At 48.7% G+C, this 23,281-nt stretch overlaps 20 non-coding genes across 20 annotated transcripts; 3 read left to right on the plus strand and 17 right to left on the minus strand.

Annotated features, from left to right (window-relative positions):
* Positions 1–7,268: 7,268 nt before the first annotated feature.
* Positions 7,269–7,352, minus strand: TRNAR-UCU (transfer RNA arginine (anticodon UCU)). The gene is given in 2 exon segments: positions 7,269–7,304; positions 7,316–7,352. It is a non-coding gene; the product is annotated as a tRNA-Arg (tRNA).
* A 502-nt stretch (positions 7,353–7,854) lies between these two features.
* Positions 7,855–7,928, minus strand: TRNAN-GUU (transfer RNA asparagine (anticodon GUU)). Its single transcript has one exon. It is a non-coding gene; the product is annotated as a tRNA-Asn (tRNA).
* Positions 7,929–8,719: 791 nt separating this feature from the next.
* On the minus strand, positions 8,720–8,803 carry TRNAR-UCU (transfer RNA arginine (anticodon UCU)). Its single transcript is given in 2 exon segments — positions 8,720–8,755; positions 8,767–8,803. It is a non-coding gene; the product is annotated as a tRNA-Arg (tRNA).
* Positions 8,804–9,313: 510 nt separating this feature from the next.
* Positions 9,314–9,387, minus strand: TRNAN-GUU (transfer RNA asparagine (anticodon GUU)). The gene has a single exon. It is a non-coding gene; the product is annotated as a tRNA-Asn (tRNA).
* Positions 9,388–10,178: 791 nt separating this feature from the next.
* Positions 10,179–10,262, minus strand: TRNAR-UCU (transfer RNA arginine (anticodon UCU)). Its single transcript is given in 2 exon segments — positions 10,179–10,214; positions 10,226–10,262. It is a non-coding gene; the product is annotated as a tRNA-Arg (tRNA).
* A 510-nt stretch (positions 10,263–10,772) lies between these two features.
* TRNAN-GUU (transfer RNA asparagine (anticodon GUU)) lies at positions 10,773–10,846 on the minus strand. The gene has a single exon. It is a non-coding gene; the product is annotated as a tRNA-Asn (tRNA).
* Positions 10,847–11,637: 791 nt separating this feature from the next.
* Positions 11,638–11,721, minus strand: TRNAR-UCU (transfer RNA arginine (anticodon UCU)). The gene is given in 2 exon segments: positions 11,638–11,673; positions 11,685–11,721. It is a non-coding gene; the product is annotated as a tRNA-Arg (tRNA).
* A 510-nt stretch (positions 11,722–12,231) lies between these two features.
* Positions 12,232–12,305, minus strand: TRNAN-GUU (transfer RNA asparagine (anticodon GUU)). The gene has a single exon. It is a non-coding gene; the product is annotated as a tRNA-Asn (tRNA).
* Positions 12,306–13,096: 791 nt separating this feature from the next.
* On the minus strand, positions 13,097–13,180 carry TRNAR-UCU (transfer RNA arginine (anticodon UCU)). Its single transcript is given in 2 exon segments — positions 13,097–13,132; positions 13,144–13,180. It is a non-coding gene; the product is annotated as a tRNA-Arg (tRNA).
* A 1,375-nt stretch (positions 13,181–14,555) lies between these two features.
* TRNAR-UCU (transfer RNA arginine (anticodon UCU)) lies at positions 14,556–14,639 on the minus strand. Its single transcript is given in 2 exon segments — positions 14,556–14,591; positions 14,603–14,639. It is a non-coding gene; the product is annotated as a tRNA-Arg (tRNA).
* Positions 14,640–15,142: 503 nt separating this feature from the next.
* Positions 15,143–15,216, minus strand: TRNAN-GUU (transfer RNA asparagine (anticodon GUU)). Its single transcript has one exon. It is a non-coding gene; the product is annotated as a tRNA-Asn (tRNA).
* Positions 15,217–16,007: 791 nt separating this feature from the next.
* TRNAR-UCU (transfer RNA arginine (anticodon UCU)) lies at positions 16,008–16,091 on the minus strand. The gene is given in 2 exon segments: positions 16,008–16,043; positions 16,055–16,091. It is a non-coding gene; the product is annotated as a tRNA-Arg (tRNA).
* Positions 16,092–16,420: 329 nt separating this feature from the next.
* On the plus strand, positions 16,421–16,506 carry TRNAY-AUA (transfer RNA tyrosine (anticodon AUA)). The gene is given in 2 exon segments: positions 16,421–16,457; positions 16,471–16,506. It is a non-coding gene; the product is annotated as a tRNA-Tyr (tRNA).
* A 966-nt stretch (positions 16,507–17,472) lies between these two features.
* On the minus strand, positions 17,473–17,556 carry TRNAR-UCU (transfer RNA arginine (anticodon UCU)). Its single transcript is given in 2 exon segments — positions 17,473–17,508; positions 17,520–17,556. It is a non-coding gene; the product is annotated as a tRNA-Arg (tRNA).
* A 323-nt stretch (positions 17,557–17,879) lies between these two features.
* On the plus strand, positions 17,880–17,965 carry TRNAY-AUA (transfer RNA tyrosine (anticodon AUA)). The gene is given in 2 exon segments: positions 17,880–17,916; positions 17,930–17,965. It is a non-coding gene; the product is annotated as a tRNA-Tyr (tRNA).
* Positions 17,966–18,931: 966 nt separating this feature from the next.
* Positions 18,932–19,015, minus strand: TRNAR-UCU (transfer RNA arginine (anticodon UCU)). Its single transcript is given in 2 exon segments — positions 18,932–18,967; positions 18,979–19,015. It is a non-coding gene; the product is annotated as a tRNA-Arg (tRNA).
* A 323-nt stretch (positions 19,016–19,338) lies between these two features.
* Positions 19,339–19,424, plus strand: TRNAY-AUA (transfer RNA tyrosine (anticodon AUA)). Its single transcript is given in 2 exon segments — positions 19,339–19,375; positions 19,389–19,424. It is a non-coding gene; the product is annotated as a tRNA-Tyr (tRNA).
* A 966-nt stretch (positions 19,425–20,390) lies between these two features.
* TRNAR-UCU (transfer RNA arginine (anticodon UCU)) lies at positions 20,391–20,474 on the minus strand. Its single transcript is given in 2 exon segments — positions 20,391–20,426; positions 20,438–20,474. It is a non-coding gene; the product is annotated as a tRNA-Arg (tRNA).
* A 1,373-nt stretch (positions 20,475–21,847) lies between these two features.
* TRNAR-UCU (transfer RNA arginine (anticodon UCU)) lies at positions 21,848–21,931 on the minus strand. Its single transcript is given in 2 exon segments — positions 21,848–21,883; positions 21,895–21,931. It is a non-coding gene; the product is annotated as a tRNA-Arg (tRNA).
* Positions 21,932–22,447: 516 nt separating this feature from the next.
* Positions 22,448–22,521, minus strand: TRNAN-GUU (transfer RNA asparagine (anticodon GUU)). Its single transcript has one exon. It is a non-coding gene; the product is annotated as a tRNA-Asn (tRNA).
* Between the last annotated feature and the right edge of the window lie 760 nt (positions 22,522–23,281).

Below are 23,281 nucleotides of genomic sequence, written 5' to 3' on the forward strand. Positions count from 1 at the left end.
GGCCAATTGAAAGACAGGGAAGGCATTACAACTTCCCCCTGTGACGTTCAAGCCCTATACCACCCCCCTGCTGTGAGTGGCTGGGAAGATCAGGTGTCACCCGAACATAAAAGTCGGCCCCTCCCGCGGTTCGGCTCAGATGCCTGGTGAGTTAGCTGAGGGACAGTGTTGTTTGTACCGGAGCTGCTGTAGGGAAAGAATTGGTAGTTAGTGTAGGCTTCAAGACCCCCCAAAGGTCCTTATTAGGGCCACTGATAGCTGTGTGTTGGCTGCAGTTAGCAGTGCCATTTTTTTTTTCTCAAAATCGGCTCTGCAGAGCGTTGCTCCCGGCATTAGGGACAGAAGTGCTGCATAGGCAGGGAGAGTGTTAGGAGTGAGTGTAGCCTTCAAGAACCTCAACGGTCCTTTCTAGGGCCATATTTATCCGTGTGCAGTACTGTCCAGGCTGCTGTTAGCTGTGCTGCATTTTTTTTTGCTTCTCAAAATCGCCTCTGCAGAGCATTCCACCCTCCATTGATACTGCAGGGAAAGAATTGTATAGGCAGGGCCACAACACAGTTATTATTCATAGAATATACGCAGTGCTGCCTTTTGCTTGTAAAACAAGTGAAAATAATTCTATTTGTCCTGCCTCTGTCCGTCCTAACGCCGGTGGACACGTGTCGGCTGCGTGTGCAACCTGTAAAAATCATACGCACCCAGCTACGTTTTACTCCTGGCTTCGCCATTTGCTTTCCTTAATTGGGAAAAAAAATACCTGCTCTGCCACAGTTAATAACTCTGCTACCCTCACGTTCTGTGACACATTAGCAGGAAAACAGCACAGTTATTAAACTTCTCATGTTCATAGAATATACGCAGTGCTGCCTTTTGGTGCAAAAAAACGGAAAATAATTCTATTTGTCCTGCCTCTGTCCGTCCTAACGCCGGTGGACACGTGTCGGCTGCGTGTGCAACCTGTAAAAATCATACGCACCCAGCTACGTTTTACTCCTGGCTTCGCCATTTGCTTTCCTTAATTGGGAAAAAAAATACCTGCTCTGCCACAGTTAATAACTATGCTACCCTCACGTTCTGTGACACATTAGCAGGAAAACAGCACAGTTATTAAACTTAGATTATTCATTCACTAGAGGCAGTGGGGCCTTTCGTTTTCAAAAAAGGGAAAAAATTATATTTGGCCTGCAGTCTTGCGCCAATTTATTAGCTGCCTGTGAAATCAAATCACTGGTAATACAGCATGCTGAGGGGTAGGGGTAGGCCTAGAGGACGTGGACGCGGCCGAGGACGCGGAGGGCCAAGTCAGGGTGTGGGCACAGGCCAAGCTCCTGATCCAGGTGTGTCGCAGCCGACTGCTGCGCGATTAGGAGAGAGGCACGTTTCTGGTGTCCCCACATTCATCGCCCAATTAATGGGTCCACGTGGGAGACGGTTATTAGAAAATGAGCAGTGTGAGCAGGTCCTGTCCTGGATGGCAGAAAGTGCTTCGAGCAACCTATCGTCTACCCGCAGTTCTGCGCCGTCCACTGCTGCCAATCCGAATCCTCTGTCTGCTGCTCCTCCTTCCTCCCAGCCTCCTCACTCCACTACAATAACACCTGCTCAGGAGCGGGAACACTCCCAGGAACTGTTCTCGGGCCCCTGCTTAGATTGGGCAGCAGCGGTTCCTCTCCCACCAGAGGAGTTTATCGTCACTGATGCCCAACCATTCGAAAGTTCCCGGGGTCCGGGGGAAGAGGCTGGGGACTTCTGCCAACTGTCTCAACAACTTTCTGTGGGTGAGGAGGACGATGACGATCAGACACAGTTGTCTTGCAGTGAGGTAGTAGTAAGGGCAGTAAGTCCGAGGGAGCAGCGCACAGAGGATTCGGAGGAAGAGCAGCAGGACGATGAGGTGACTGACCCCACCTGGTGTGCAACGCTTACTCAGGAGGACAGGTCTTCAGAGGGGGAGTCAAGGGCATCAGCAGGGCAGGTTGCAAGAGGCAGTGCGGTGGCCAGGGGTAGAGGCAGGGCCAGACCGAATAATCCACCAAGTGTTTCCCAAAGCGCCCCCTCGCGCCATGCCACCCTGCAGAGGCCGAGGTGCTCTAAGGTCTGGCAGTTTTTCACAGAGACGCCTGACGACCGACGAACAGTGGTGTGCAACCTTTGTCGCGCAAAGCTCAGCCGGGGAGCCAACACCAACAGCCTCACCACCACCACCATGCGCAGACATATGATGGCCAAGCACCCCGCAAGGTGGGACGAAGGCCGTTCAGCGCCTCCGGTTTGCACCCCTGCCTCTCCCCCTGTGCCCCAACCTGCCACTGAGATGCAACCCCCCTCTCAGGACACAGGCACTACCGTCTCCTGGCCTGCACCCACACCCTCACCTCCGCTGTCCTCGGCCCCATCCAGCAGTGTAGTTCAGCGCACCGTCCAGCCGTCGCTTGCGCAACTGTTGGAGCGCAAGCGCAAGTACGCCGCCACGCACCCGCACGCTCAAACGTTAACCGTCCGCATAGCAAAATTCATCAGCCTTGAGATGCTGCCGTATAGGGTTGTGGAAACGGAGTCCTTCAAAAGTATCATGGAGGCGGCGGCCCCGCGCTACTCAGTTCCCAGTCGCCACTACTTTTCCCGATGTGCCTTCCCAGCCCTGCACGACCACGTCTCCCGCAACATTGTACGCGCCCTCACCAACGCGGTTACTGCCACGGTCCACTTAACAACGGACACGTGGACAAGCACAGGCGGGCAGGGCCACTACATCTCCCTGACGGCACATTGGGTGAATTTAGTGGAGGCTGGGACAGAGTCAGAGCCTGGGACCGCTCATGTCCTACCCACCCCCAGAATTGCGGGCCCCAGCTCGGTGGTGGTATCTGCGGAGGTGTATGCTTCCTCCACTAAAGCACCCTCCTCCTCCTCCTCCTCCTCCTCTGTCTCGCAATCAAGATGTGTTAGCAGCAGCATGTCGCCAGCAGTCAGTGTCGCGCGGTGTGGCAGCACAGCGGTGGGCAAGCGTCAGCAGGCCGTGCTGAAACTACTCAGCTTAGGCGATAAGAGGCACACGGCCCACGAACTGCTGCAGGGTCTGACACAGCAGACCAACCGCTGGCTTGCGCCGCTGAGCCTCCAACCGGGCATGGTCGTGTGTGACAACGGCCGTAACCTGGTGGCGGCTCGGCAGCTCGGCAGCCTCACGCACGTGCCATGCCTGGCCCACGTCTTTAATTTGGTGGTTCAGCGCTTTCTGAAAAGCTACCCACGCTTGTCAGACCTGCTCGTAAAGGCGCGCCGGCTCTGCGCACATTTTCGCAAGTCCCACACGGACGCTGCCACCCTGCGCAGCCTGCAACATCACTTTAAGCTGCCAGTGCACCGACTGCTGTGCGACGTGCCCACACGGTGGAACTCTACGCTCCACATGTTGGCCAGGCTCTATGAACAACGTAGAGCTATAGTCGAATACCAACTCCAACATGGGCGGCGCAGTGGGAGTCAGCCTCCTCAATTCCTTTCAGAAGAGTGGGCCTGGTTGGCAGACATCTGCCATGTCCTTGGTAATTTTGAGGAGTCTACCCAGGTGGTGAGCGGCGATGCTACAATGATTAGCGTCACCATTCCTCTGCTATGCATCTTGAGAAATTCCCTGCAAACCATAAAGGCAGCTGCTTTGCGCTCAGAAACGGGGGCGGGGGAAGACAGTATGCCGCTGGATAGTCAGGGCACCCTTCTGTCTATTTCTCAGCGCGTACAGGAGGAGGAGCATGAGGAGGATGAGGAGGAGGGGGAAGAGACAGCTTGGGCCGCTGCTGACGGTACACCGGCTGATTGCCTGTCATCCTTTCAGCGTGTATGGCCTGAGGAGGAGGAGGAGGAGGAGGATCCTGAAAGTGATCTTCCTAGTGAAGACAGCCATGTGTTGCGTACAGGTACCCTGGCACACATGGCTGACTTCATGTTAGGATGCCTTTCTCGTGACCCTCGCGTTGCACGCATTCTGGCCACGACGGATTACTGGGTGTACACACTGCTCGATCCACGGTATAAGGAGAACCTGCCCACTCTGATTCCCGAAGAGGAAAGGGGTTCGAGAGTGTTGCTATACCACAGGACCCTTGCGGACAAGCTGATGGTAAAATTCCCAGCCGACAGCGCTAGTGGCAGAAGGCGCAGTACCGAGGGCAAGGTAGCAGGAGATGTGCGTAGATCGAGCAGCATGTACATCCCAGGCAGTGCAACAGTCTTTAAGGGCCTGGCCAGCTTTATGGCTCCCCACCAAGACTGTGTCACCGCTCCCCAGTCACGGCTGAGTCGGCGGGAGCACTGTAAAAGGATGGTGAGGGAGTACGTAGCGGATCGTACGACCATCCTTGGTGACGCCTCTGCCCCCTACAACTACTGGGTGTCGAAGCTGGACACGTGGCCTGAACTAGCGCTGTATGCCCTGGAGGTGCTTGCTTGTCCTGCGGCTAGCGTCTTGTCGGAGAGGGTGTTTAGTGCGGCTGGGGGAATCATCACAGATAAGCGTAGCCGCTTGTCAACCGACAGTGCCGACAGGCTAACACTCATCAAGATGAACAAAGGCTGGATTTCCCCAGACTTCTGTTCTCCACCAGCGGACAGCAGCGATACGTAAGCAATACGTAGGCTGCACCCGCGGATGGAAGCTACGTTCTCTCTCACCATCCAAAACGGGGACATTTCTGCTTCATCAATCTGTGTCTAATATTCCTCCTCCTCCTCCTGCTCCTCCTCCTGAAACCTCACGTAATCACGCTGAACGGGCAATTTTTCTTAGGGCCACAAGGCTCACTCAAATAATTTTTCTGAACAATTTTTATAAGTTTCAATGCGCTTAAAAGCGTTGGAACTTTAACTTGAACCAATTTTTCGTTACACTGGGCTGCCTCCAGGCCTAGTTACCACTTAAGCCACATTAACCAAAGCGATTAATGGGTTTCACCTGCCCTCTTGGCTGGCCATGGCCAATTTTTGGGATGTACATTAGTACTGTTGATACAGCAATTTTTGTGGGCCCTCGCCTACAGTGTAATCAAATTAATTTTTAGCCCACCTGCATTACAGCTGACATTACCTCAGCTGTGTTGGGCAATGCAATGGGATATTTTTGTGTACCGCCGGTGGGTTCCAGGGAGCCACCCATGCTGTAGGTGCACACGGAGTTTTTAACACATCTGTACACTTGTAAAGAACCCCAGTCTGACTGGGGCATGCAGTGTGGGCCGAAGCCCACCTGTATTACACACAACATTACTACCTCAGCTGTGTTGGGCAATGCAATGGGATATTTCTATGTACCGCCGGTGGCTTCCTGGCACCCACCCAGGCAGTGGGTCCACAGGGAGTTTAACCTACATGTGTCCACTTGTAAAGAACCCCAGTCTGACTGGGGCATGCAGTGTGGGCCGAAGCCCACCTGTATTACACACAACATTACTACCTCAGCTGTGTTGGGCAATGCAATGGGATATTTTTGTGTACCGCCGGTGGGTTCCAGGGAGCCACCCATGCTGTAGGTGCACACGGAGTTTTTAATACATCTGTACACTTGTAAAGAACCCCAGTCTGACTGGGGCATGCAGTGTGGGCCGAAGCCCACCTGCATTATGCACGACATTACTACCTCAGCTGTGTTGGGCAATGCAATGGGATATTTCTATGTACCGCCGGTGGCTTCCTGGCACCCACCCATGCTGTCGGTCCACAGGGACTTCACAATAGGGAGTTGTACCTGCCTGTGTCTATGAATTAAAAAGCCCGGTCTAACTGGGGCATGCAGACACCTTGACAGAATGAATAGTGTGTGGCACATAGGTTCCCCATTGCTATGCCTACGTGTGCAGCTCCTGATGGCGGTGGCACAGGATTCTATTTCTCATTGCTTCTGTACAGCATTGTGGGCTATCGACCCGCCCCTTTTAAAGAGGGTCGCTGCCTAGCCGTGCCAACCCTCTGCAGTATGTGCCTGCGGTTCCTCCTCATGGCAGACGCACTTCTAAATAGACATGAGGGTGGTGTGGCATGAGGGCAGCTGAAGGTTGCGCAGGGACAGTTTGGTGTGCGCTGTGGGGGGGAGGGGGGGCGGTTGGTCAGCATGTAACCCAGGAGAAGTGGCAGCGGATTGTCATCCAGGCAGTGATTGTGCTTTGTTGTAGCTAGTGTGGTGCTTAGCAAAGGTATGCCATGCTAATGAGGGCTTTTCAGAAGTAAAAGTTGTTGGGAGGGGGGGGGGCCCACTCTTGCCGGTATTGTGGCTTAATAGTGGGACCTGTGAACTTGAGATGCAGCCCAACATGTAGCCCCTCGCCTGCCCTATCCGTTTCTGTGTCATTCCCATCACTTTCTTGAATTGCCCAGATTTTCACACATGAAAACCTTAGCGAGCATCGGCGAAATACAAAAATGCTCTGGTCGCCCATTGACTTCAATGGGGTTCGTTGTTCGAAACGAACCCTCGAGCATCGCGGGAAGTTCGTTCCGAATAACGAGCACTCGAACATTTTGGTGTTCGCTCATCTCTAGTGACTACCTAAACAATAATATCAAAAAAAGGAAAAGAAGAGATAAACTAGAACACAACAGCGTGACTCAAAAGAGTACCCAACTGCCCACGGAGAGTGGCTCCCTGTTAGCGGCTTAGTAACAGTCAGAGGCTTCCTCAGCTTTGCCTCACCAGCACCTTGTAAGCTATCCCAATGCAGCAGAGTGGCGCAGCGGAAGCGTGCTGGGCCCATAACCCAGAGGTCGATGGATCGAAACCATCCTCTGCTAGGAAGCTTGGTTTTTGCAGTCCCTACCACATCAACATCTTCCTGGACAGCCCAATTTGAGAAATCGCTTTGTTTCTTAAAAAATGTCCTCTTCTCTGTCAATGCAGACATACATGCCTAAATACAGAAGATCATAGAATGGTAGAGTTGGAAGGGTCATCGGGTCCAAGCACCTGCTCAGTGCAGGATTACCTAAATCATTCCAGACAGATCTTTGTCCAGCCTTTGTTTGAACACTTCCATGGAAGGAGAACTCATCACCACCCGTGGTAACCTGTACCACTCATTGATCACTCTCACCGTCAGAAAGTTTTTTCTAATATGCCATTTAGAAAAGGGCTCTTCCCTTTGCACTGCAGATCAAAACTGAATGCTAAATCAGTCGCCTTAAAAAGCTTCAAGGCAGGGCTACGATAACAAATGAAGTCCTAGGCAGGTTTTTTGCCTAAGAGCACACAACAAGCTACCACAGTGCGCTAGAAAGTACGACTCTGGTGGGACTCGAACCCACAACCTTTGAATCACTTTCACTCTAGAAGTCCAATGCGCTATCCATTGCGCCACAGAGCCACTCTTAAGCCTTCCGCATAGTCAATTTTTGGCTGTGAAAAGGCCAGTGCATCTCACTTTTGTGACATCTATACTTAAAAAAAAAAAAAAGCCCTCCACTTTGGAAACTCTTGAATGCTGGGAATGTGCTAAAATTGCTGATCAGAGTAGACAGGTGGAAGCAGCAGTCAAGGGGGATTAGCTCACATGGTAGAGCGCTCGCTTCGCATGCGAGAGGTAGCGGGATCGATGCCTGCATCCTCCAACATCTTTACTTGCCAGCGCTTTGAAACTCTAGCATGATGGCCTTTTTATCTTTGGCGCTCAAAGAACTGGCCTTCGATAGCTCAGCTGGTAGAGCGGAGGACTGTAGAAGCAAATTAGCAATCCTTAGGTCGCTGGTTCAATTCCGGCTCGAAGGACCTTTTTGGCTAGCATTACCATTTTGAAGCTTTTAAACGGCTCAGACACACTGACAGCCACGTCTTTACGTGTAACATACGGCGCAAACAAAAGGCAAGCCCGTCCCTGGGTGGGCTTGAACCACCAACCTTTCGGTTAACAGCCGAACGCGCTAACCGATTGCGCCACAGAGACAACCACACATTGTGCCGCTGGCCAAATCCTCAGTCAGGTCAACTATATTCTCTCAGGTGACTACCTAAACAATAATATCAAAAAAAGGAAAAGAAGAGATAAACTAGAACACAACAGCGTGACTCAAAAGAGTACCCAACTGCCCACGGAGAGTGGCTCCCTGTTAGCGGCTTAGTAACAGTCAGAGGCTTCCTCAGCTTTGCCTCACCAGCACCTTGTAAGCTATCCCAATGCAGCAGAGTGGCGCAGCGGAAGCGTGCTGGGCCCATAACCCAGAGGTCGATGGATTGAAACCATCCTCTGCTAGGAAGCTTGGTTTTTGCAGTCCCTACCACATCAACATCTTCCTGGACAGCCCAATTTGAGAAATCGCTTTGTTTCTTAAAAAATGTCCTCTTCTCTGTCAATGCAGACATACATGCCTAAATACAGAAGATCATAGAATGGTAGAGTTGGAAGGGTCATCGGGTCCAAGCACCTGCTCAGTGCAGGATTATCTAAATCATTCCAGACAGATCTTTGTCCAGCCTTTGTTTGAACACTTCCATGGAAGGAGAACTCATCACCACCCGTGGTAACCTGTACCACTCATTGATCACTCTCACTGTCAGAAAGTTTTTTCTAATATGCCATTTAGAAAAGGGCTCTTCCCTTTGCACTGCAGATCAAAACTGAATGCTAAATCAGTCGCCTTAAAAAGCTTCAAGGCAGGGCTACGATAACAAATGAAGTCCTAGGCAGGTTTTTTGCCTTAGAGCACACAACAAGCTACCACAGTGCGCTAGAAAGTACAACTCTGGTGGGACTCGAACCCACAACCTTTGAATTACTTTCACTCTAGAAGTCCAATGCGCTATCCATTGCGCCACAGAGCCACTCTTAAGCCTTCCGCATAGTCAATTTTTGGCTGTGAAAAGGCCAGTGCATCTCACTTTTGTGACATCTATACTTAAAAAAAAAAAAAAAAAAAAAAGCCCTCCACTTTGGAAACTCTTGAATGCTGGGAATGTGCTAAAATTGCTGATCAGAGTAGACAGGTGGAAGCAGCAGTCAAGGGGGATTAGCTCACATGGTAGAGCGCTCGCTTCGCATGCGAGAGGTAGCGGGATCGATGCCTGCATCCTCCAACATCTTTACTTGCCAGCGCTTTGAAACTCTAGCATGATGGCCTTTTTATCTTTGGCGCTCAAAGAACTGGCCTTCGATAGCTCAGCTGGTAGAGCGGAGGACTGTAGAAGCAAATTAGCAATCCTTAGGTCGCTGGTTCAATTCCGGCTCGAAGGACCTTTTTGGCTAGCATTACCATTTTGAAGCTTTTAAACGGCTCAGACACACTGACAGCCACGTCTTTACGTGTAACATACGGCGCAAACAAAAGGCAAGCCCGTCCCTGGGTGGGCTTGAACCACCAACCTTTCGGTTAACAGCCGAACGCGCTAACCGATTGCGCCACAGAGACAACCACACATTGTGCCGCTGGCCAAATCCTCAGTCAGGTCAACTATATTCTCTCAGGTGACTACCTAAACAATAATATCAAAAAAAGGAAAAGAAGAGATAAACTAGAACACAACAGCGTGACTCAAAAGAGTACCCAACTGCCCACGGAGAGTGGCTCCCTGTTAGCGGCTTAGTAACAGTCAGAGGCTTCCTCAGCTTTGCCTCACCAGCACCTTGTAAGCTATCCCAATGCAGCAGAGTGGCGCAGCGGAAGCGTGCTGGGCCCATAACCCAGAGGTCGATGGATTGAAACCATCCTCTGCTAGGAAGCTTGGTTTTTGCAGTCCCTACCACATCAACATCTTCCTGGACAGCCCAATTTGAGAAATCGCTTTGTTTCTTAAAAAATGTCCTCTTCTCTGTCAATGCAGACATACATGCCTAAATACAGAAGATCATAGAATGGTAGAGTTGGAAGGGTCATCGGGTCCAAGCACCTGCTCAGTGCAGGATTACCTAAATCATTCCAGACAGATCTTTGTCCAGCCTTTGTTTGAACACTTCCATGGAAGGAGAACTCATCACCACCCGTGGTAACCTGTACCACTCATTGATCACTCTCACTGTCAGAAAGTTTTTTCTAATATGCCATTTAGAAAAGGGCTCTTCCCTTTGCACTGCAGATCAAAACTGAATGCTAAATCAGTCGCCTTAAAAAGCTTCAAGGCAGGGCTACGATAACAAATGAAGTCCTAGGCAGGTTTTTTGCCTTAGAGCACACAACAAGCTACCACAGTGCGCTAGAAAGTACAACTCTGGTGGGACTCGAACCCACAACCTTTGAATCACTTTCACTCTAGAAGTCCAATGCGCTATCCATTGCGCCACAGAGCCACTCTTAAGCCTTCCGCATAGTCAATTTTTGGCTGTGAAAAGGCCAGTGCATCTCACTTTTGTGACATCTATACTTAAAAAAAAAAAAAAAAAAAAAAGCCCTCCACTTTGGAAACTCTTGAATGCTGGGAATGTGCTAAAATTGCTGATCAGAGTAGACAGGTGGAAGCAGCAGTCAAGGGGGATTAGCTCACATGGTAGAGCGCTCGCTTCGCATGCGAGAGGTAGCGGGATCGATGCCTGCATCCTCCAACATCTTTACTTGCCAGCGCTTTGAAACTCTAGCATGATGGCCTTTTTATCTTTGGCGCTCAAAGAACTGGCCTTCGATAGCTCAGCTGGTAGAGCGGAGGACTGTAGAAGCAAATTAGCAATCCTTAGGTCGCTGGTTCAATTCCGGCTCGAAGGACCTTTTTGGCTAGCATTACCATTTTGAAGCTTTTAAACGGCTCAGACACACTGACAGCCACGTCTTTACGTGTAACATACGGCGCAAACAAAAGGCAAGCCCGTCCCTGGGTGGGCTTGAACCACCAACCTTTCGGTTAACAGCCGAACGCGCTAACCGATTGCGCCACAGAGACAACCACACATTGTGCCGCTGGCCAAATCCTCAGTCAGGTCAACTATATTCTCTCAGGTGACTACCTAAACAATAATATCAAAAAAAGGAAAAGAAGAGATAAACTAGAACACAACAGCGTGACTCAAAAGAGTACCCAACTGCCCACGGAGAGTGGCTCCCTGTTAGCGGCTTAGTAACAGTCAGAGGCTTCCTCAGCTTTGCCTCACCAGCACCTTGTAAGCTATCCCAATGCAGCAGAGTGGCGCAGCGGAAGCGTGCTGGGCCCATAACCCAGAGGTCGATGGATCGAAACCATCCTCTGCTAGGAAGCTTGGTTTTTGCAGTCCCTACCACATCAACATCTTCCTGGACAGCCCAATTTGAGAAATCGCTTTGTTTCTTAAAAAATGTCCTCTTCTCTGTCAATGCAGACATACATGCCTAAATACAGAAGATCATAGAATGGTAGAGTTGGAAGGGTCATCGGGTCCAAGCACCTGCTCAGTGCAGGATTACCTAAATCATTCCAGACAGATCTTTGTCCAGCCTTTGTTTGAACACTTCCATGGAAGGAGAACTCATCACAACCCGTGGTAACCTGTACCACTCATTGATCACTCTCACCGTCAGAAAGTTTTTTCTAATATGCCATTTAGAAAAGGGCTCTTCCCTTTGCACTGCAGATCAAAACTGAATGCTAAATCAGTCGCCTTAAAAAGCTTCAAGGCAGGGCTACGATAACAAATGAAGTCCTAGGCAGGTTTTTTGCCTAAGAGCACACAACAAGCTACCACAGTGCGCTAGAAAGTACGACTCTGGTGGGACTCGAACCCACAACCTTTGAATCACTTTCACTCTAGAAGTCCAATGCGCTATCCATTGCGCCACAGAGCCACTCTTAAGCCTTCCGCATAGTCAATTTTTGGCTGTGAAAAGGCCAGTGCATCTCACTTTTGTGACATCTATACTTAAAAAAAAAAAAAAAAAAAAAAGCCCTCCACTTTGGAAACTCTTGAATGCTGGGAATGTGCTAAAATTGCTGATCAGAGTAGACAGGTGGAAGCAGCAGTCAAGGGGGATTAGCTCACATGGTAGAGCGCTCGCTTCGCATGCGAGAGGTAGCGGGATCGATGCCTGCATCCTCCAACATCTTTACTTGCCAGCGCTTTGAAACTCTAGCATGATGGCCTTTTTATCTTTGGCGCTCAAAGAACTGGCCTTCGATAGCTCAGCTGGTAGAGCGGAGGACTGTAGAAGCAAATTAGCAATCCTTAGGTCGCTGGTTCAATTCCGGCTCGAAGGACCTTTTTGGCTAGCATTACCATTTTGAAGCTTTTAAACGGCTCAGACACACTGACAGCCACGTCTTTACGTGTAACATACGGCGCAAACAAAAGGCAAGCCCGTCCCTGGGTGGGCTTGAACCACCAACCTTTCGGTTAACAGCCGAACGCGCTAACCGATTGCGCCACAGAGACAACCACACATTGTGCCGCTGGCCAAATCCTCAGTCAGGTCAACTATATTCTCTCAGGTGACTACCTAAACAATAATATCAAAAAAAGGAAAAGAAGAGATAAACTAGAACACAACAGCGTGACTCAAAAGAGTACCCAACTGCCCACGGAGAGTGGCTCCCTGTTAGCGGCTTAGTAACAGTCAGAGGCTTCCTCAGCTTTGCCTCACCAGCACCTTGTAAGCTATCCCAATGCAGCAGAGTGGCGCAGCGGAAGCGTGCTGGGCCCATAACCCAGAGGTCGATGGATCGAAACCATCCTCTGCTAGAAAGCTTGGTTTTTGCAGTCCCTACCACATCAACATCTTCCTGGACAGCCCAATTTGAGAAATCGCTTTGTTTCTTAAAAAATGTCCTCTTCTCTGTCAATGCAGACATACATGCCTAAATACAGAAGATCATAGAATGGTAGAGTTGGAAGGGTCATCGGGTCCAAGCACCTGCTCAGTGCAGGATTACCTAAATCATTCCAGACAGATCTTTGTCCAGCCTTTGTTTGAACACTTCCATGGAAGGAGAACTCATCACCACCCGTGGTAACCTGTACCACTCATTGATCACTCTCACTGTCAGAATGTTTTTTCTAATATGCCATTTAGAAAAGGGCTCTTCCCTTTGCACTGCAGATCAAAACTGAATGCTAAATCAGTCGCCTTAAAAAGCTTCAAGGCAGGGCTACGATAACAAATGAAGTCCTAGGCAGGTTTTTTGCCTAAGAGCACACAACAAGCTACCACAGTGCACTAGAAAGTACGACTCTGGTGGGACTCGAACCCACAACCTTTGAATCACTTTCACTCTAGAAGTCCAATGCGCTATCCATTGCGCCACAGAGCCACTCTTAAGCCTTCCGCATAGTCAATTTTTGGCTGTGAAAAGGCCAGTGCATCTCACTTTTGTGACATCTATACTTAAAAAAAAAAAAAAAAAAAAAAGCCCTCCACTTTGGAAACTCTTGAATGCTGGGAATGTGCTAAAATTGCTGATCAGAGTAGACAGGTGCAAGCAGCAGTCAAGGCGGATTAGCTCACATGGTAGAGCGCTTGCTTCGCATGCGAGAGGTAGCGGGATCGATGCCTGCATCCTCCAACATCTTTACTTGCCAGCGCTTTGAAACTCTAGCATGATGGCCTTTTTATCTTTGGCACTCAAAGAACTGGCCTTCGATAGCTCAGCTGGTAGAGCGGAGGACTGTAGAAGCAAATTAGCAATCCTTAGGTCGCTGGTTCAATTCCGGCTTGAAGGACCTTTTTGGCTAGCATTACCATTTTGAAGCTTTTAAACGGCTCAGACACACTGACAGCCACGTCTTTACGTGTAACATACGGCGCAAACAAAAGGCAAGCCCATCCCTGGGTGGGCTTGAACCACCAACCTTTCGGTTAACAGCCGAACGCGCTAACCGATTGCGCCACAGAGACAACCACACATTGTGCCGCTGGCCAAATCCTCAGTCAGGTCAACTATATTCTCTCAGGTGACTACCTAAACAATAATATCAAAAAAAGGAAAAGAAGAGATAAACTAGAACACAACAGCGTGACTCAAAAGAGTACCCAACTGCCCACGGAGAGTGGCTCCCTGTTAGCGGCTTAGTAACAGTCAGAGGCTTCCTCAGCTTTGCCTCACCAGCACCTTGTAAGCTATCCCAATGCAGCAGAGTGGCGCAGCAGAAGCGTGCTGGGCCCATAACCCAGAGGTCGATGGATCGAAACCATCCTCTGCTAGAAAGCTTGGTTTTTGCAGTCCCTACCACATCAACATCTTCCTGGACAGCCCAATTTGAGAAATCGCTTTGTTTCTTAAAAAATGTCCTCTTCTCTGTCAATGCAGACATACATGCCTAAATACAGAAGATCATAGAATGGTAGAGTTGGAAGGGTCATCGGGTCCAAGCACCTGCTCAGTGCAGGATTACCTAAATCATTCCAGACAGATCTTTGTCCAGCCTTTGTTTGAACACTTCCATGGAAGGAGAACTCATCACCACCCGTGGTAACCTGTACCACTCATTGATCACTCTCACTGTCAGAAAGTTTTTTCTAATATGCCATTTAGAAAAGGGCTCTTCCCTTTGCACTGCAGATCAAAACTGAATGCTAAATCAGTCGCCTTAAAAAGCTTCAAGGCAGGGCTACGATAACAAATGAAGTCCTAGGCAGGTTTTTTGCCTAAGAGCACACAACAAGCTACCACAGTGCGCTAGAAAGTACGACTCTGGTGGGACTCGAACCCACAACCTTTGAATCACTTTCACTCTAGAAGTCCAATGCGCTATCCATTGCGCCACAGAGCCACTCTTAAGCCGTCCGCATAGTCAATTTTTGGCTGTGAAAAGGCCAGTGCATCTCACTTTTGTGACATCTATACTTAAAAAAAAAAAAAAAGCCCTCAACTTTGGAAACTCTTGAATGCTGGGAATGTGCTAAAATTGCTGATCAGAGTAGACAGGTGGAAGCAGCAGGCAAGGGGGATTAGCTCACATGGTAGAGCGCTCGCTTCGCATGCGAGAGGTAGCGGGATCGATGCCTGCATCCTCCAACATCTTTACTTGCCAGCGCTTTGAAAGTCTAGCATGATGGCCTTTTTATCTTTGGCACTCAAAGAACTGGCCTTCGATAGCTCAGCTGGTAGAGCGGAGGACTGTAGAAGCAAATTAGCAATCCTTAGGTCGCTGGTTCAATTCCGGCTCGAAGGACCTTTTTGGCTAGCATTACCATTTTGAAGCTTTTAAACGGCTCAGACACACTGACAGCCACGTCTTTACGTGTAACATACGGCGCAAACAAAAGGCAAGCCCGTCCCTGGGTGGGCTTGAACCACCAACCTTTCGGTTAACAGCCGAACGCGCTAACCGATTGCGCCACAGAGACAACCACACATTGTGCCGCTGGCCAAATCCTCAGTCAGGTCAACTATATTCTCTCAGGTGACTACCTAAACAATAATATCAAAAAAAGGAAAAGAAGAGATAAACTAGAACACAACAGCGTGACTCAAAAGAGTACCCAACTGCCCACGGAGAGTGGCTCCCTGTTAGCGGCTTAGTAACAGTCAGAGGCTTCCTCAGCTTTGCCTCACCAGCACCTTGTAAGCTATCCCAATGCAGCAGAGTGGCGCAGCGGAAGCGTGCTGGGCCCATAACCCAGAGGTCGATGGATCGAAACCATCCTCTGCTAGGAAGCTTGGTTTTTGCAGTCCCTACCACATCAACATCTTCCTGGACAGCCCAATTTGAGAAATCGCTTTGTTTCTTAAAAAATGTCCTCTTCTCTGTCAATGCAGACATACATGCCTAAATACAGAAGATCATAGAATGGTAGAGTTGGAAGGGTCATCGGGTCCAAGCACCTGCTCAGTGCAGGATTACCTAAATCATTCCAGACAGATCTTTGTCCAGCCTTTGTTTGAACACTTCCATGGAAGGAGAACTCATCACCACCCGTAGTAACCTGTACCACTCATTGATCACTCTCACTGTCAGAAAGTTTTTTCTAATATGCCATTTAGAAAAGGGCTCTTCCCTTTGCACTGCAGATCAAAACTGAATGCTAAATCAGTCGCCTTAAAAAGCTTCAAGGCAGGGCTACGATAACAAATGAAGTCCTAGGCAGGTTTTTTGCCTAAGAGCACACAACAAGCTACCACAGTGCGCTAGAAAGTACGACTCTGGTGGGACTCGAACCCACAACCTTTGAATCACTTTCACTCTAGAAGTCCAATGCGCTATCCATTGCGCCACAGAGCCACTCTTAAGCCGTCCGCATAGTCAATTTTTGGCTGTGAAAAGGCCAGTGCATCTCACTTTTGTGACATCTATACTTAAAAAAAAAAAAAAAAAAAAAAAAAAAAGCCCTCAACTTTGGAAACTCTTGAATGCTGGGAATGTGCTAAAATTGCTGATCAGAGTAGACAGGTGGAAGCAGCAGGCAAGGGGGATTAGCTCACATGGTAGAGCGCTCGCTTCGCATGCGAGAGGTAGCGGGATCGATGCCTGCATCCTCCAACATCTTTACTTGCCAGCGCTTTGAAAGTCTAGCATGATGGCCTTTTTATCTTTGGCGCTCAAAGAACTGGCCTTCGATAGCTCAGCTGGTAGAGCGGAGGACTATAGAAGCAAATTAGCAATCCTTAGGTCGCTGGTTCAATTCCGGCTCGAAGGACCTTTTTGGCTAGCATTACCATTTTGAAGCTTTTAAACGGCTCAGACACACTGACAGCCACGGCTTTACGTGTAACATACCGCGCAAACAAAAGGCAAGCCCGTCCCTGGGTGGCCTTGAACCACCAACCTTTCGGTTAACAGCCGAACGCGCTAACCGATTGCGCCACAGAGACAACCACACATTGTGCCGCTGGCCAAATCCTCAGTCAGGTCAACTATATTCTCTCAGGTGACTACCTAAACAATAATATCAAAAAAAGGAAAAGAAGAGATAAACTAGAACACAACAGCGTGACTCAAAAGAGTACCCAACTGCCCACGGAGAGTGGCTCCCTGTTAGCGGCTTAGTAACAGTCAGAGGCTTCCTCAGCTTTGCCTCACCAGCACCTTGTAAGCTATCCCAATGCAGCAGAGTGGCGCAGCGGAAGCGTGCTGGGCCCATAACCCAGAGGTCGATGGATCGAAACCATCCTCTGCTAGGAAGCTTGGTTTTTGCAGTCCCTACCACATCAACATCTTCCTGGACAGCCCAATTTGAGAAATCGCTTTGTTTCTTAAAAAATGTCCTCTTCTCTGTCAATGCAGACATACATGCCTAAATACAGAAGATCATAGAATGGTAGAGTTGGAAGGGTCATCGGGTCCAAGCACCTGCTCAGTGCAGGATTACCTAAATCATTCCAGACAGATCTTTGTCCAGCCTTTGTTTGAACACTTCCATGGAAGGAGAACTCATCACCACCCGTGGTAACCTGTACCACTCATTGATCACTCTCACTGTCAGAAAGTTTTTTCTAATATGCCATTTAGAAAAGGGCTCTTCCCTTTGCACTGCAGATCAAAACTGAATGCTAAATCAGTCGCCTTAAAAAGCTTCAAGGCAGGGCTACGATAACAAATGAAGTCCTAGGCAGGTTTTTTGCCTAAGAGCACACAACAAGCTACCACAGTGCGCTAGAAAGTACGACTCTGGTGGGACTCGAACCCACAACCTTTGAATCACTTTCACTCTAGAAGTCCAATGCGCTATCCATTGCGCCACAGAGCCACTCTTAAGCCGTCCGCATAGTCAATTTTTGGCTGTGAAAAGGCCAGTGCATCTCACTTTTGTGACATCTATACTTAAAAAAAAAAAAAAAAAAAAAAGCCCTCAACTTTGGAAACTCTTGAATGCTGGGAATGTGCTAAAATTGCTGATCAGAGTAGACAGGTGGAAGCAGCAGGCAAGGGGGATTAGCTCACATGGTAGAGCGCTCGCTTCGCATGCGAGAGGTAGCGGGATCGATGCCTGCATCCTCCAACATCTTTACTTGCCAGCGCTTTGAAAGTCTAGCATGATGGCCTTTTTATCTTTGGCGCTCAAAGAACTGGCCTTCGATAGCTCAGCTGGTAGAGCGGAGGACTATAGAAGCAAATTAGCAATCCTTAGGTCGCTGGTTCAATTCCGGCTCGAAGGACCTTTTTGGCTAGCATTACCATTTTGAAGCTTTTAAACGGCTCAGACACACTGACAGCCACGGCTTTACGTGTAACATACCGCGCAAACAAAAGGCAAGCCCGTCCCTGGGTGGCCTTGAACCACCAACCTTTCGGTTAACAGCCGAACGCGCTAACCGATTGCGCCACAGAGACAACCACACATTGTGCCGCTGGCCAAATCCTCAGTCAGGTCAACTATATTCTCTCAGGTGACTACCTAAACAATAATATCAAAAAAAGGAAAAGAAGAGATAAACTAGAACACAACAGCGTGACTCAAAAGAGTACCCAACTGCCCACGGAGAGTGGCTCCCTGTTAGCGGCTTAGTAACAGTCAGAGGCTTCCTCAGCTTTGCCTCACCAGCACCTTGTAAGCTATCCCAATGCAGCAGAGTGGCGCAGCGGAAGCGTGCTGGGCCCATAACCCAGAGGTCGATGGATCGAAACCATCCTCTGCTAGGAAGCTTGGTTTTTGCAGTCCCTACCACATCAACATCTTCCTGGACAGCCCAATTTGAGAAATCGCTTTGTTTCTTAAAAAATGTCCTCTTCTCTGTCAATGCAGACATACATGCCTAAATACAGAAGATCATAGAATGGTAGAGTTGGAAGGGTCATCGGGTCCAAGCACCTGCTCAGTGCAGGATTACCTAAATCATTCCAGACAGATCTTTGTCCAGCCTTTGTTTGAACACTTCCATGGAAGGAGAACTCATCACCACCCGTGGTAACCTGTACCACTCATTGATCACTCTCACTGTCAGAAAGTTTTTTCTAATATGCCATTTAGAAAAGGGCTCTTCCCTTTGCACTGCAGATCAAAACTGAATGCTAAATCAGTCGCCTTAAAAAGCTTCAAGGCAGGGCTACGATAACAAATGAAGTCCTAGGCAGGTTTTTTGCCTAAGAGCACACAACAAGCTACCACAGTGCGCTAGAAAGTACGACTCTGGTGGGACTCGAACCCACAACCTTTGAATCACTTTCACTCTAGAAGTCCAATGCGCTATCCATTGCGCCACAGAGCCACTCTTAAGCCGTCCGCATAGTCAATTTTTGGCTGTGAAAAGGCCAGTGCATCTCACTTTTGTGACATCTATACTTAAAAAAAAAAAAAAAAAAAAAAGCCCTCAACTTTGGAAACTCTTGAATGCTGGGAATGTGCTAAAATTGCTGATCAGAGTAGACAGGTGGAAGCAGCAGGCAAGGGGGATTAGCTCACATGGTAGAGCGCTCGCTTCGCATGCGAGAGGTAGCGGGATCGATGCCTGCATCCTCCAACATCTTTACTTGCCAGCGCTTTGAAAGTCTAGCATGATGGCCTTTTTATCTTTGGCGCTCAAAGAACTGGCCTTCGATAGCTCAGCTGGTAGAGCGGAGGACTATAGAAGCAAATTAGCAATCCTTAGGTCGCTGGTTCAATTCCGGCTCGAAGGACCTTTTTGGCTAGCATTACCATTTTGAAGCTTTTAAACGGCTCAGACACACTGACAGCCACGGCTTTACGTGTAACATACCGCGCAAACAAAAGGCAAGCCCGTCCCTGGGTGGCCTTGAACCACCAACCTTTCGGTTAACAGCCGAACGCGCTAACCGATTGCGCCACAGAGACAACCACACATTGTGCCGCTGGCCAAATCCTCAGTCAGGTCAACTATATTCTCTCAGGTGACTACCTAAACAATAATATCAAAAAAAGGAAAAGAAGAGATAAACTAGAACACAACAGCGTGACTCAAAAGAGTACCCAACTGCCCACGGAGAGTGGCTCCCTGTTAGCGGCTTAGTAACAGTCAGAGGCTTCCTCAGCTTTGCCTCACCAGCACCTTGTAAGCTATCCCAATGCAGCAGAGTGGCGCAGCGGAAGCGTGCTGGGCCCATAACCCAGAGGTCGATGGATCGAAACCATCCTCTGCTAGGAAGCTTGGTTTTTGCAGTCCCTACCACATCAACATCTTCCTGGACAGCCCAATTTGAGAAATCGCTTTGTTTCTTAAAAAATGTCCTCTTCTCTGTCAATGCAGACATACATGCCTAAATACAGAAGATCATAGAATGGTAGAGTTGGAAGGGTCATCGGGTCCAAGCACCTGCTCAGTGCAGGATTACCTAAATCATTCCAGACAGATCTTTGTCCAGCCTTTGTTTGAACACTTCCATGGAAGGAGAACTCATCACCACCCGTGGTAACCTGTACCACTCATTGATCACTCTCACTGTCAGAAAGTTTTTTCTAATATGCCATTTAGAAAAGGGCTCTTCCCTTTGCACTGCAGATCAAAACTGAATGCTAAATCAGTCGCCTTAAAAAGCTTCAAGGCAGGGCTACGATAACAAATGAAGTCCTAGGCAGGTTTTTTGCCTAAGAGCACACAACAAGCTACCACAGTGCGCTAGAAAGTACGACTCTGGTGGGACTCGAACCCACAACCTTTGAATCACTTTCACTCTAGAAGTCCAATGCGCTATCCATTGCGCCACAGAGCCACTCTTAAGCCGTCCGCATAGTCAATTTTTGGCTGTGAAAAGGCCAGTGCATCTCACTTTTGTGACATCTATACTTAAAAAAAAAAAAAAAAAAAGCCCTCAACTTTGGAAACTCTTGAATGCTGGGAATGTGCTAAAATTGCTGATCAGAGTAGACAGGTGGAAGCAGCAGGCAAGGGGGATTAGCTCACATGGTAGAGCGCTCGCTTCGCATGCGAGAGGTAGCGGGATCGATGCCTGCATCCTCCAACATCTTTACTTGCCAGCGCTTTGAAACTCTAGCATGATGGCCTTTTTATCTTTGGCGCTCAAAGAACTGGCCTTCGATAGCTCAGCTGGTAGAGCGGAGGACTGTAGAAGCAAATTAGCAATCCTTAGGTCGCTGGTTCAATTCCGGCTCGAAGGACCTTTTTGGCTAGCATTACCATTTTGAAGCTTTTAAACGGCTCAGACACACTGACAGCCACGTCTTTACGTGTAACATACGGCGCAAACAAAAGGCAAGCCCGTCCCTGGGTGGGCTTGAACCACCAACCTTTCGGTTAACAGCCAAACGCGCTAACCGATTGCGCCACAGAGACAACCACACATTGTGCCGCTGGCCAAATCCTCAGTCAGGTCAACTATATTCTCTCAGGTGACTACCTAAACAATAATATCAAAAAAAGGAAAAGAAGAGATAAACTAGAACACAACAGCGTGACTCAAAAGAGTACCCAACTGCCCACGGAGAGTGGCTCCCTGTTAGCGGCTTAGTAACAGTCAGAGGCTTCCTCAGCTTTGCCTCACCAGCACCTTGTAAGCTATCCCAATGCAGCAGAGTGGCGCAGCGGAAGCGTGCTGGGCCCATAACCCAGAGGTCGATGGATCGAAACCATCCTCTGCTAGGAAGCTTGGTTTTTGCAGTCCCTACCACATCAACATCTTCCTGGACAGCCCAATTTGAGAAATCGCTTTGTTTCTTAAAAAATGTCCTCTTCTCTGTCAATGCAGACATACATGCCTAAATACAGAAGATCATAGAATGGTAGAGTTGGAAGGGTCATCGGGTCCAAGCACCTGCTCAGTGCAGGATTACCTAAATCATTCCAGACAGATCTTTGTCCAGCCTTTGTTTGAACACTTCCATGGAAGGAGAACTCATCACCACCCGTGGTAACCTGTACCACTCATTGATCACTCTCACTGTCAGAAAGTTTTTTTCTAATATGCCATTTAGAAAAGGGCTCTTCCCTTTGCACTGCAGATCAAAACTGAATGCTAAATCAGTCGCCTTAAAAAGCTTCAAGGCAGGGCTACGATAACAAATGAAGTCCTAGGCAGGTTTTTTGCCTAAGAGCACACAACAAGCTACCACAGTGCGCTAGAAAGTACGACTCTGGTGGGACTCGAACCCACAACCTTTGAATCACTTTCACTCTAGAAGTCCAATGCGCTATCCATTGCGCCACAGAGCCACTCTTAAGCCGTCCGCATAGTCAATTTTTGGCTGTGAAAAGGCCAGTGCATCTCACTTTTGTGACATCTATACTTAAAAAAAAAAAATTAAAAAAAAAAAAAGCCCTCAACTTTGGAAACTCTTGAATGCTGGGAATGTGCTAAAATTGCTGATCAGAGTAGACAGGTGGAAGCAGCAGGCAAGGGGGATTAGCTCACATGGTAGAGCGCTCGCTTCGCATGCGAGAGGTAGCGGGATCGATGCCTGCATCCTCCAACATCTTTACTTGCCAGCGCTTTGAAACTCTAGCATGATGGCCTTTTTATCTTTGGCGCTCAAAGAACTGGCCTTCGATAGCTCAGCTGGTAGAGCGGAGGACTGTAGAAGCAAATTAGCGAATCCTTAGGTCGCTGGTTCAATTCCGGCTCGAAGGACCTTTTTGGCTAGCATTACCATTTTGAAGCTTTTAAACGGCTCAGACACACTGACAGCCACGTCTTTACGTGTAACATACGGCGCAAACAAAAGGCAAGCCCGTCCCTGGGTGGGCTTGAACCACCAACCTTTCGGTTAACAGCCGAACGCGCTAACCGATTGCGCCACAGAGACAACCACACATTGTGCCGCTGGCCAAATCCTCAGTCAGGTCAACTATATTCTCTCAGGTGACTACCTAAACAATAATATCAAAAAAAGGAAAAGAAGAGATAAACTAGAACACCACAGCGTGACTCAAAAGAGTACCCAACTGCCCACGGAGAGTGGCTCCCTGTTAGCGGCTTAGTAACAGTCAGAGGCTTCCTCAGCTTTGCCTCACCAGCACCTTGTAAGCTATCCCAATGCAGCAGAGTGGCGCAGCGGAAGCGTGCTGGGCCCATAACCCAGAGGTCGATGGATCGAAACCATCCTCTGCTAGGAAGCTTGGTTTTTGCAGTCCCTACCACATCAACATCTTCCTGGACAGCCCAAATTGAGAAATCGCTTTGTTTCTTAAAAAATGTCCTCTTCTCTGTCAATGCAGACATACATGCCTAAATACAGAAGATCATAGAATGGTAGAGTTGGAAGGGTCATCGGGTCCAAGCACCTGCTCAGTGCAGGATTACCTAAATCATTCCAGACAGATCTTTGTCCAGCCTTTGTTTGAACACTTCCATGGAAGGAGAACTCATCACCACCCGTGGTAACCTGTACCACTCATTGATCACTCTCACTGTCAGAAAGTTTTTTCTAATATGCCATTTAGAAAAGGGCTCTTCCCTTTGCACTGCAGATCAAAACTGAATGCTAAATCAGTCGCCTTAAAAAGCTTCAAGGCAGGGCTACGATAACAAATGAAGTCCTAGGCAGGTTTTTTGCCTAAGAGCAC

The sequence above is a fragment of the Eleutherodactylus coqui genome, chromosome 1 (assembly GCF_035609145.1).
Source record: "Eleutherodactylus coqui strain aEleCoq1 chromosome 1, aEleCoq1.hap1, whole genome shotgun sequence".
Taxonomy (NCBI): Eukaryota; Metazoa; Chordata; class Amphibia; order Anura; family Eleutherodactylidae; genus Eleutherodactylus; species Eleutherodactylus coqui.